The sequence below is a fragment of the Spermophilus citellus genome (genome assembly GCF_964194105.1).
Source record: "Spermophilus citellus genome assembly, chromosome: X".
Classification (NCBI taxonomy): domain Eukaryota; kingdom Metazoa; phylum Chordata; class Mammalia; order Rodentia; family Sciuridae; genus Spermophilus; species Spermophilus citellus.
The window spans coordinates 33,887,758-33,900,584 of record NC_138190.1 but is presented as its reverse complement, the minus strand read 5'-3'; the positions used below and the strand labels follow the sequence as shown (position 1 = coordinate 33,900,584).

The 12,827-nt window shown below is 56.7% G+C and overlaps 1 protein-coding gene across 1 annotated transcript in view; it reads left to right on the top strand.

Annotated features, from left to right (window-relative positions):
• Nucleotides 1-1,768: 1,768 nt before the first annotated feature.
• The window catches only part of BCOR (BCL6 corepressor), a 123,741-nt gene continuing 112,682 nt past the window's right edge, over nt 1,769-12,827 (top strand). The window contains exon 1 of the mRNA XM_081277507.1: nt 1,769-1,786. The gene's annotated coding sequence lies outside the window, so the exon portion shown is untranslated. The remainder of the gene's footprint in view (nt 1,787-12,827) is intronic.

The following is a 12,827-nucleotide window of genomic DNA, read 5'->3' as shown; positions in this document are numbered from 1 at the left end:
TAGGGAACTTAAACCACAGTAGTCAACAGATGTTGGATGTATCAGACTGGAAAGTTTACTTTCAGGTGACCCAAAGTGAAATTTGTCCTCATTTCAGATTACTGGATTAATGACACAGAAGGGACAACTGGGGAGGTTTAGAAAACCCAGGGGGGTGGGGTGGGGATAACAGTGTGGTACCAAAATACATTCTATTGGTCCATCCAAATCGAAGAATGTTTTTTAATCTCATCCTCTTGGGCCACAGGAAGTGGCAGTCGGCACGGAGTACCAGTGGCAGCTCTCCAAATCACAGATGTGGTCCCACTGACCGGCATCACAGAGCTGTCCGTTCAAGTGGATGGCGGCCTTCCTTGAGATGTGACCTCACAGCTGGCGAGGGTTGCCACTCGGAAGCAAGCTGCACTGGGTGGTCCCTGAATTGAAAAATAACCACTGAGCTGTTAAGCCACGCTGTCCCACTCCAGGCTTGTCCCAGAGAAGCCAATGAACCCCGTCTGGCAGGTTCCCACTCCTCCCTCTTGAATTGCTTCAATTGCAGTTCCAGGTTGCCTGGCCCTGAGCAAAAGCAGAAAGGTGGGGGGAAATGGCTGAGACCATGTAGCAGCTGCTTCAGGTATGTGCGCCGGCAAGTTCAAATGCTTGCCAGGCTGATTGGCTAGGAGGGAGGGGGGAACGAGGTTAAGATATTTTTTCAGGGGCTGGGGATGTGGCTCAAGCGGTAGCGCGCTCGCCTGGCATGCGTGCGGCCCGGGTTCGATCCTCAGCACCACATACCAACAAAGATGTTGTGTCCGCCGAGAACTAAAAAATAAATATTAAAAAATTCTCTCTCTCTCTCTCCTCTCTCACTCTATCTTTAAAAAAAAAAGATATTTTTTCATGAAATTTCCTGTTACCTCCCAACACTCAAAAAAACAAGTAAGTTTTTATAAGGGTAGGACAATCCTCGTAGAAGGAGCAATGGTTAGGACTTTCTCTAAAAATCACTTGCCATCAATGATTCTGTCAATCAGTTATTCAGATAAATAAATGCTCACATTCAGAATGATCAGCCTAGAACACTTTCATGAGCCTTCTCTCCTTCTCAGGCTGTATACAGATAATAAATCAAACCATTCATTCCACATATTTATTGAGTGCCTACTATATGCCAACCACCAAAATGCTCCAGGCCAAATACACAGCCCGCAAGTGGACACCAGGCCTTCTAGATGAATCTGTACTTTTGATACCAAGGTGAATACTTACAGCACACCACAGCTGTACTAAGCCACCCTAAACTCTGAGAGACCCGGGGTTCCAATTCTCATCAAGTCCCAACTCGCTGGGTAACTGAGCAAGTAACGTAACTTGCCCTTTTCCTCCTGCCTCAATTTCTTGATCAGAGCGTGGGAGTGGGAGCTACCATTATTACTTTGCAAAATCCCTTGTTCGGCCGGGTGCTACCGACCACCGCCTGGTGCTATTTCCGAAGCCGGCCAGGCCCTCCGCCGTTGACCCAGGAAATTGGGTCGCACTAGACAAGGCGGCATGTGCGGAGCGCATCGTGGAGAGGGGGGTCCTTTGCGCGCGGCTGCTCGCGCTCCCCCAGGGCCTCGGAGAGTCTAAAAACTCACTTCGGAGGAAGGGAAGGAGCGTGAAGTGGCCCTTTTTCGATCGGAGACACCCCCTCCCGGAGAAGCCACCCCCTCCCCCAGCCCAGCGCGGAGTGAAATCTTAGAAGCCGCTGCAGGGCTGGGGCGGCGTGCGGAGTCGGTGGAAGCCGGAGCTGGTCGGCCCGAAGGTCAGCGAGTTGTTTTGAGTTCTCGTACCCGGAAGGGGGGGCAGGGAGGAGAGGACGCCGGGGCCCGAGAGACCCCGCGTCAGAGCCGAAATTGTTTGTGCTCCGGAACAGGCAGCTCAGCGGAAGCCGCGACGGGGGCGGGTCACGTGCGGCGGTGGCGGCGCAGCTGGGAGCCGGGCTGGGACCGGGGCCGGGCCGGGCGGGGGTGGCGCGGGGCGGCGGCTCTCGCAGCCCAAGGTAGAACTGGAGTAGTCGGGGCGCTGGGAGCGAGCGGCGCCCCGAGCTCGGAGCGAGGGAGGCGCGCGAGTTCCGAGGGGCGGTGTGGGAGCCGGGCGTTCGGAGCTCCGCGCGGTGCGGCCCAGGAGGGACGGGGAGTCGCCGGGGGGAGGGGACGGAAGCGGGCCCCCCAGGCAAGAGTGGAATCCACGCGGAGGCTACGCGGGCGTCTGCACCCCCAGAAGGGAGGCGCCGCTCTCGTAGTAGCCGGCCTTGTTTTCTTCTTGCACGCAAATACCGGAACGACCGGAACCGCCATCCCTGCCTGTGTCCCAGGGGCGCCGCACTACCGATGGGGGAGGTGCGGGAGTCCCGTAGAGCTACTCCAGCAGGGACCCACCGAGACCGGGAGGGCTGCCCGGGTGGCTCCGCGGGGTGCGGGCCACAGCGGTGGTGCACCCAACCCATTCGCGCCCCCTTCTCCGGAAGAGCGCGCGAGGGAAGACCCGGACTGTCGGGGGCGGGGGGGGGGGCTCTGCAGGCTTGTGGGGGTCCGAGGGAGTGCCGTGCAGGAACCATAGGCCCCACGGTTTACACAGGGCTGGGCTCGTGCCTGGCGGGGCTGGTCCCACGCTTCCCCAAAGTGGCGCGCTCTACTCCAGCGTGGGAAGGAAAGGACACAAACTTGGCCATGTGCCAGAACACTTGGGGACGCCTGACTTTGGAGTCCCCTCACTCCCCCAGTGATCTGAAACGTACTCCCCACTTCCTAAGAGTCCATGAGGCTCAGGTCCAAGGCCTGGGAAGAGTGGGAGAGTGTGGGCTGGCCTGGTATGGGACACCCAGTCACGTTCCCCTCGCGGGGAAGGCGCGGAACAGTTGTCTTGCAAAGTTTCTCCCCCATCACCACCACCATCCCAGGAAGGGCGGCTCTTCCGGAGGTGAGGGCGGGGGAAAGGCCTCGGAGCCGGGAGTGGTGCAAGTTCCTGAAGCTGAGACCCGTGTGCGGCAAAGGGGCCTGGGCCACCAGCGCATTCGTAATCCCAGACTGCTGCACCTCACTTCGCTGCAATGTCTGATCGGAGTCGCGGCAGCGGGTGCTGCGCGGAGTCTGGGACGCTTGAAGACGCCATTTGCATCCCCCCTCCCTCTTGCAGGTTGGCGGGGGCGGGGGTGTCGCCAGCCGCGGAAGCGTATTCCTGGCAGTGACACTGATTAGATGCTGTGTCGGTACGTGCACAGAATCGGGGTGGGCCTTCACCTCTCCTGTGCGCACACACTTTCTGTTGGAAAAAGTTGCGGGTCCCCCCCCCCTCCGCCCTCTCGCTGCACAGCTGCTGTCTCCAGGGCGGAATTAGGCGGGCACGTTTGCTCAGCCTGAGGGAGAGAGGATCGCGCCGGCGCGGGGAGGCCGCCGGGCCCAGGCCGCGAAAATCCAGCCCTGGCTTTGCGTCGAGCTGCTGAGTGCGGCGCTTACGCGCGCCCGGCCAGCCGAGGCCTGGTTTCCATCTGCCCCTTTTGCCTCCGTGTTAAGTGCGCCGGGGAAAACCCAACGAACCGTGCAGAACCCCTCGGAGGAGAGCCACACCCCCCCCAGCCTGATCCTGACCGATGGAAAAAATGACAGTATAGGTCAGAGCAGGCTGCCCGCGAGTATTAATGCGGCCGCCTCCGTTCCCGGTGCTTGGGGAGGATGGGCGCCTCGCCAGGAAACCGCCGAAGGAGGAGCCATGAGGGCCGCCTGCCCCCTTCCAGGCTAGAAAACGTGGATTCTCAGAGGGACCAGACAAATGTGGTCGGACAGCTGCGGGAACTTACCCCAATTAAATACAGATTGCCCATGTATATTTCAAGCAGGATCAATCTTTTTTTTCCCCCCAACCAAATGCACGTTGAGCAGTTAAAAAAAAAAAAAAAAACAACACTGTGAGAACAGGTTAATCGGTAGATGCAACCCTTGCTCCCTTCTTGGTATTAAACATGTATGTAGGCGGTGCCGGGCTAAGCACCATTATTTTTGCATGGCCACTGTGTGCCCTGAGAAGGCAGGGTCCCCTTTGCGCTCCACCTTCGAGGACCTTTAATTAATAGAACTCGAAGAGGGGGTTATTTGAGTTGTAGTTTCTATTTGGAGGTTGCGTACTCTTGGCAAACTCCTGCCTGGGGTTGTTTGTACTTGGCTTTCATAGCCCACGTTTTTCTCTTGGCTTTTTCTTTTCCTGCCTACGTGCTGCAGGGTGCGGGGAGGAGGCTGCCGAGATGTGAGCTGCAGCCGCCCTCAGACTCTCACTTGCGCACCACGCGGCCTCCGAGGAGGGGAAATGTGAACTCTCCGGGTGGCGCTCGAGAACTGGAATTCGGATCTAGGGCTGCGGACTTGTTTCGGAGGCTGGCCGGCTGCGGCTTGTGGGGGTCAGGGGCTGTGAAGGGGAAACCCCAGAGGTGACCCTGAGGCCTCTTGAGCAAACTGGAGGCGCCCGTGTTCTTTGTCTTTCTCAGGGTTGGACAGCCTGGCACTCGGTTCCGATAAGGATCTACTGAGAGCCAGAGCCGCACCGCCAGCACTTTTTAGTGATTAGGAGAACGCCGGTAGCGGTAGCCACACAAGGGAAGGGCCATTTGCGTTGTCTGTGAAAAGAAAAAGGCAGTCTCACCTAATGAATTATGGGTGACTTGGGAGAGGCCAGGCCGGGAGGGTGAGGCCCCCTTATGCCTATCTTTGCCCCGACGCCCCTCCCCATCTGCTGGAGATCCCATTTCAAAGGTAATGGAAAGCTTTTTGAAACTAGAAATTTGACCAATTCTGTTCACAGAAGCAGTATTTGCATCTGGGTGTCAGTAAAATGTGCTCACCAGCAGCAGCCCAGGGACAATGCCAGCCACCAGCCAGCACTGAAGCAGTGTTAAACTCAGACCAAAGTACACCCCAGAGAACTTGACTTTTGCCCATCTTCTCCAAGAACCCAGTTACAGGAGATGGCAATCATCAAAAAGGGTGGCCTTGGAAGAGTAGGCTGAAGGTCTTGGAACCCAGTGTGGTTTCCTAAGGCTGTAGGGGCAGGGTTAGTGATGGTGCCTGATCCCAGAGGGAACTTGCCATTAATCCTGTCTAAAGGAGCACCACTTAAAAGTACTCTCCTACATCACCGCGGCACACATTGGCCTTTAAGGGAAAGTCTGGTCCAAACAGCCTGAGCCCATTTTGCCTTAACTTTTCAGTGCGTGATAATAGTGGCCCTTCCTACCCTGGCTCCATATAGGTCTCCAGGAACTTGAACCCGGATGTGTTTCTTACTCCCTCCCCATCCAAAGGAAGGGAGTACCAAACCATAACAACAAACACATGTAGCATTGTATTAGAGGCAGTGGTCCCAGCACTTTGTGTATTGAGACATGTTATCCTCAGAACAACCCCAAGGTCCAGGACTCTTGCTCAAAGCAGCAGTTTGGAACAGGCTCAGGACTGACCCAGAGCCATGTAGCCTTTTGGTGTCAGAGGCTGTGAAAGTGAGCTATTTGGGGGATGTTTTAAGGGGACTGATTGGACCCTGACCTTCCAAAGGAAAATATCATGGGAAGAGACCAGAAGGCCCAATGTTTGGCAAAGCAGGGTTGCGGAGTGGTACAGAAGCACATTACTGTGGCTCCGCGGTACAGAAAGGATCAGGGAAGCAATCTCAAGTTCCCTGGGCCCACGTAGCTAGCATCCGGAGGTCCCGTCCACAGGGTGACTAAGGGCTGGGGGCTGCCGATTGCTGAGGAGCTCCTTATCGCCGGGTGTCAGTGGTCCCGTGCAGCCGAACTAAACAGCCGCCTGCAGGGGCGGCTGGTTCACGCTGGTCTTTGGGCTCCGGGCGCGTCCCCGGGGCTCCTCACGGAGCTGGCCGGGCCCAGTGGCGCCTCCTGAAGCTCCAGGTTCTTCTCCGCCTCAGCCGCCAGCCCCCGGGGCTGGAAAGCCCGGCTGCTCAGTCCGGGTTGGGATGGCGGCTCCGGGCCGCTCACACCTTGCCTTCCCTAGCCCTGTGCCCTGCCCCCGCGCGCCTGCATAGACACACACAGTGGGTCCAAGCGTGCAGCTGTTTCCAGGCCTCCGCTTTCCCTTCCTCTTCCCTGCTCTGGCGCTTTGAAAGCCCGCGGCCGTTGTGTGCCTTGCCAGGAAGAGTCTGGGTGGAGGGGCCGCGTTTCCCCCTCCCCCGCATCTGTGCACGCCCTGGCACCCTTGGGGTGCAGAGCCAGGCCTGTGGATCCCCATCTCCCCGGAGAAGTGACGGCTGCTGGAGGGGACCTGTTCGCTCCGTGTTTCGCAGTGACCCGGGAGTCAGAGGGGAGGGCCGGGCCGCGGGGCCTGCGCGTGGATCAGGGGGCGGTCAATCCCCTCTCCCGCGAAGGCGGATTGGGCCTCGGGCCACGGCCAATAGGAGTGTGCCCTGCACAGCTTGCACTGGCCGCAGCTTGACACCCTAGCGTGCCCCGGGCCAGTGTGCGCGTCCCCACCCCCGCAAGCCTTTGCCGAGCTGGCGAAGACCCGTCGATCTGAGGCTGGGCAGTGCAGACGCCCCGCTGCTCCGGCCACCGCCCGCTGTAGGGGGCCAGGCTGGCCTGGGGGCTGGGTGGCCTAGGCGCACTTGCCCGCGTGGAGACAGGCTCCGGGAGCCCGGGCTGGCCGCCGAGGCGAGGGAGGGAGCGCTGCAGCCCGCGCGCCTCAAGGCAGAACACACGCCTTTCCCGGAACCTTGAAACCCAGGGGAGCCGCTGCCATCTTCGCGTGACGAGCAGCGAGACGCCGGTGATTAAGTGTTTCTTTCCGGCTCCCTCCCCGGTTGCGGCTCTCCTCCTTTCCATAGGGCTGGAAGAATGAAACCCGGGGAAAAAAAAAACACAACTGCGCTCCTCACTCGCTCTCCACGATCATCCTAGTCTCCCAGGGTGCACTCCCCCCCCCGCCCCTACTCCACGCCTGGCCGTGGCGGGGGCCCCATGCCTTGGTTTCCAACCAAATCTTGAGATTTGATTTGGGCTTAGATCTCGAGTTTAATGGGGAAGGGGCACACTTTGCAGAAGTCACCGGACCCTCATCTCCTCATCCTCCCCTCGGGGATTAAGCCTAAACACAGGAATCCCCCACCCACACCCGGGACTAATCCTGCCTTGCCTCTTGGGATTAACTGGGCTCACAGGTCCATAAAACACTTCCGGCGAGGCCAGAGGGTCTGTCTGCAGAAACACTTTAAAACTGTCCTCCCAGGCCTGCAGTCGGAATTGACCTGGTGGTGGAGGGAAGTGAATAAACAGACGGTGGGTGAGGTTTGCAGGCTGTGGAAGGAACTCCACAAGCGGGAGGGTAGCTCTGTTGGCAGACAGATCTCGGAAAAGGATGCAGCAATGACTAGATGGCATTGACCTGGAGGAGGGTGGGTGCAGGCAGGAGCAGGCAGATGTCACCTGGCTAGAATTCTAGCCCCTCTTCACTGAGGAAGGCTAGTTTCCAAAAGTGGGGGCGGGGCAGTCTCAATCTGTAAAATGAGAACAGTAACACTTCCCCTGCCCTCAGGTGGGTTTCGCAGGACCAGAGTGTCAAATAAATGTGGCCTGACCTGCCCACTTCACCGTGGTCAATGTTCAGTGTGTTAAATAGCTATTTGCTGATTTCGTAAATCTTAGTAAAACTAAGCCCTTACTCCAATTCATGCAAGAATGTTCAGGATAAAGTGAATCCAAAAGCAACCTAATGTTTTGAATCTCCTCTTCTTTTACATCTCTTCAAAATGAAGTTTCTGAAATAATGGGAGAATGTTCTAAGAAAACTCCGTGTCAAAATTGGGGGTGATGGGAACCAAAAGGGGTCTATATATAGGGTAAGTCACATTTTTTAAAAAAGAAAACCTGAAGAAAAATATAATTACAAAATAGGTTCCTGGCTAGGTCCCATTCCGTTAGCTCGGAGAGCGGATGTCCTTAGATAGCCACACATCCCAGGACCCCAAAGTAGGCCTGACTCAGCCTTGCTCAGCTAAGTTCCAGGTGATGTTGGCTGAGGACAGCGAAGAGGGGCCCTGATTTGCTTAAAATGAATATCAGAAGAGCTAGGCCTGCTTCTGCCTCCGGAAAGCCCAGAGCTGCAAAAACTGTGTGTATGTGTGTTGGGGGGGTGCCCCGTGACCTCCCTTCCCGCAGATGGACTCACGAAGCATGACTAGCCCCAGGTGGTGCCCAGGCACGCTGGGATGGAGGCCCAGGCCAGGCATTCGCCCTGCCTGGTAGATTTGGAGCGGTAGGAGGGGGCTCCGGATGGACCTCCCCACCAGCCTCCCTCTCCCGTCCCAGGCCCCGAGGCCTCGGGCTAGGTTTACCCGCCTCCACCCCACTGCCCCTCTCGCTGCTCGCTCTCGGCCTTGGCGGCCAGCCCGGATCCCGAGGCCTCCCCCGCCCCGCTGCCCCGGCTCTTCCCCTCGTGATTCATTTAGCAGCGGTGCTGAAAGCCTGTTTACCTCCGCAGCCCAGGGCGACTCGATCTGCGTAAAAAGCCCCAACGCCAGCGCCGACCAGTAGGGGGGGATTGTCCTATAGATTATTTCTCCTCCTGGTTTTTGTTTTGTTTTGTTTTGTTTTAAATCAGAAGGCTTGGTTGGAGAGGGGGGTGGGGTGGCGCGTTGCTGCTGTTTTTTAAAACACCGTATTTGAAAGAGAAACAAAAAGCCACACAAAAGCAGTTTAGGAGGCACTGAGGCTGTTTTTACATATAAAAAGTGCAGCGAATACCGAGGGGCCCCCAGCAGAGATCAGCTGAGTGCTTGGCCCATTTCGACAATTAGCAGTTAATCTGTTATCTGCCATCAGCAAACAAGTTTTGAGGCTCACAGGACACCGAATTCCTCCTGTTCCAGTTGACAGCGGTGTATTCGGACCGGTCGGGCACTTCTGATGCTTTTGGTTTCTCCTGGTGCAAATCCAACTCCGCCAACATGGGTTTCCCGGGTTGGTCAGACTAGAGTCAGAAAATTCTCCGGGGCGGTCTAGGAGTCTCGGCCTGCGTCACCCTTCCGACTTGAGCTGGTCTGTTGGGTTCAGATTTCTCCCTGTTGGTCTTTACCCCCTGACTTCGCGGTCCTCCTGATTTTCCACCTAGTGGGCCTCTCCATAAATATGCAATGAATGGCAGAAACCAAAGTGAACCTGTCGGCCTGGAAGTAAGCCTGATGCACCGCCTCGCCCTTGGAAGCCCATTCGGGTGCCCCGAACCCCCGGGCCGCGGCAGCCTGCGCTCAGCTTCGCCCTGCGCGGCCCAGGGCAGGCGGGGGAGGCCAGGAGGCACGAAGCGCCTGGAGCCTGCGAGATGATAAATATTGCGCAGACAGCCCATAAATAATTTGCATTATGTTCAGCTGACAACGCAGGGCGATTAATTTTAATAGCTACATATTTGCCTGGGCTGCTGCTTTCGTAGGCCCCGTAATGAAAGGCGAGAGGCCGCCCTGGCTCTGTGCTCGTGGTCCCGGAAGGCAGCCCGGAGGAGCGGGAAGGCCCGCAGCGGTGTCTCCTCCAGGCAGCCCCCCGGGGAGTCCCCAGTCCCCGGGGGGCCTCCCTTGCCTTCCGTGCAGTGGAGGGATGGGGTTCGCGCGCTCCTCCCCAGCGTCCCCGAGGCCTCGAGCAACAGGAGCCACCATAATGACACTGCACATTCGTCTGCGTGGGGAGAGCCACTTGTGGACGGGGAGACCCTCCCCGCAGCGAGGCGCCCCACCCGGCCCAAGTCCCGAGGGAACTCTGGAGGGGACTTCACGGTGCACTTTGGCTGGAGGGGAGGTGCTCGCGTTCACCGCCTCCGGATCGCCGGTGGGCCGCACCTCGGCCGAGGCTCTTCCGCCCTCCGGGAAGAGGCAAGAGGCCAAACAAAGCCCGGTCGCCCACGCGTCGCCTCCGCGCGTGTCTGGTCCAGAGTCCTCCCTCCCCGTCCCGCACCCCGCGGGAGGCCCCCTTAAGAGGCTCCCCGAGCTCCTCGTTGCAAAGGGCCGTGCACACGGAGGACGGAAGAAAGGCTTGGAGCTCTCTAAAGGAGGAGGTGGGGAGGGGAGCGCGGCGAGGAAGGACACGCGCAGCGGCCGCCGCGGTCCCGTGGTGGCCGGGTGCTCGCGTGTGCGTTCCGATGACAAAGCCCCGCCGCCGCCAGCAGGCTCCTGACTGCCAGAGCCCTGGTGGGGGAGGGGAGGACAGGGAGGGGAACCCTGGCTGGCGTAGGTAGCGGGGACTGGAAGCTTCCCCGGAGAAGGAGTTCATTCAGGAGCCATAGGAGGCCTCCGGCCAGGCCAGGTGGAGCCCCCGGAGCCAGCACCTGTGTATTTTTCTTTTTGGAAACAGGCGAGCGCATCGGCATTACCATATTTTAATTGCCTTTCGCAAAGGTCATCTCTAATTATGGGTTGCAACGGAGGCTGGGCCAAGGGGTCTGTAGCCCTTTATTGTGCGCGTGTGCGTGTGTGTGAGTGTGATATGTGTGTGCGCGCGCGTGTGTGTGCGTGCCGCCGAGACAATGCGCCTAGCTCTCATGGAAATGCCAATCCGAGGGTGTCCGTGCGCGCCTGCGAGACGGTCACGACGTGCTGGATCCACGCAGGCCCTGCTGCGTGCACAATGAAAGCCGAGCAGGCGGCGAGGGCCGCGCAGACCCACGGGTTTTCTTTTTAGAAACGGTGGTGCGAAGAGACTCGCCAATAATAACACGCAGCAGGATTAAACCAGGGCGGGAAGGAGAAAACTGCCTTTTCCTTTCTAGACTCGCAGACTGTGTTAACCCGTAGGATCCCCCAGGATCTTTTTGTGCCCACGTGGAGTCCAGCGTCGGGACAGGTGTGGGGCTATGGGAGCCGCTGGGGACTGCTGGATGATGTTCCTGGTTAGCCACGTTATTTTCATATGAATCTCTTTCCTTCATTCAGCAGGCTTGTCAATTACAGTGACGTGGGACATCCTAAGCGATGTCTATTTTATGGGAAAACCCAGCTAGTGGAAAAGAAGAAAATGTTGAGTTTTTTTTTTTTTAACTTTTGAAAGTCTGCATTTCCTTCGTTTTTTTTTTTTAATTAAAAAAATTTTATCACTTTCAGAAATCTTGCAGCAAAGCCTATTTGAACTTCATGGGAGAAGAGTGGTGGGGAAGTAAATGAGGGTATTTTAAAGCCGGAAGCTGGTGGAGATCAATGAAGAGCGGTCAGGGCTGGGCAGTGGCTACTCTGAACTTGATTTTCTCAGAACCCCCCTGGCAGGTCTGAGCCCGGAGCTGAGGAAGCCAGGGGCTGGGCTCAGGAGCCTGGGAGAGTTGGAGGGTCTTGTACTGGCCAGGCTTGCTGCTGGCCCCCACACCTGGCCTCGTGGCCTCTCCAGCAGTCAGCCCTGCCAGCAGCATGGCAAGGCCAGATGACTAGTCCAACCCCTCAGAGGGGCCTGGCTTTCTCCTTCCTGGTAATCATAACCAGGTGCACTGAAGGGTCTTTGATCTGAGGAAACCCAAAGTCCTCCACCAGGCTTCAATGAAAGCCTGCTGAGGGCCTACCAGCCTGCTCAGCATCCGGGTCCCTGGACCCATTTTCCAGCTGAGCAAGCCTGAGGCTGCTGTCTCCGTCTAGCCGCCTCTCTGGGGCCCAGAGCCAAGGAAATCTATCCAACCAAGGCAGCCTCTCCAAGGCAGGCAGGTTCCAGGATCCCTGATGGGTGTGTGGGTACGGGAGGAGAGAGAAACAGGCATGGAGGGAAGCCTACAGCTGGTGCCTAAGAAAGGACTAAAGAGCAGTCCTATGCGGAGAAACCAGAGGAGCCGAGAAAGTGAGGGCAGGGCTGAGGTACAATAATGATGCAGATATTCAAAAGAGCTCCCATGGTACTTAAACCATACCAAACTCAGAGCCCCTAACCCTCGGTCTGTCTTCTCTACTAAAATGCAAATTCTTTAAGGAGGGAGACTGTTTTACTGATCTTTGCAGGTTTGGTGAACTGGCATGGCATAAAATCAATGATCAAAATGTTTGGGTACTAGCTGGGCTCTGTGGCTCAGGCCTGTAATCCCAGCGGCTTGGGAGGCTGAAGCAGGAGGATCCTGAGTTCAAAGGCAGCCTCAGAAATTTAGCAAGGCCCTAAGCAACTCAGGGAGACCCTCTCTCTAAACAAAATATAAAAAAGGACTGAGGACGTGGTTCAGTGGTAATGTACCCCTGGGTTCAATCCCTGGAACCAAAAAAAAAAAAAAAAAGTTTGGAAACTCACACCTATGGTGGAAAGCTCTAGAACAGAACGCATCTGGGCCTAGGAGGAAAACTCTAGCCCTCTCTGTAACCTCTCTGAGTGTCAGCTTCCTTACCATTTTTTTTAAATGTTTCTTTATTTGTAGATGGACATTATTCATTTATGTGGTGCTGAGGATCGAACCCAGGGCCTCATGCTTGAGAGGCAACTGCTCTACCACTGAGCCTCAGCCCCAGTTTCCTTATCTTTAAAACCTGCATGAGAATGCCTAAGTCACAAGATTGGAGGGAGATCAGATGATGTAATTGCATGGAAAACATCAGGAAGGTGATAATAAGCTCTTAGTAAATATTGTGCTCTTGAAGGAGGGAAAGGAGGACTTGGGCAGATATTGTTTGAGGTGTAGAAAGGAAGGTTTGTGTAAGGCCCTAGGTAGGTGCAGGTCTGCCTGGCCTGAGATTTGAAAAAAAGAATTGCTTTGGGACTAGAGAGAGCTCAATGTAGAATGCTCCTCTGTTATGTTCAAGGGGCTGGGTTCCATCCCTAGCACTGCAGAAAAGAAAAAGAAAAACCCAGGCACAGTGGTACACAC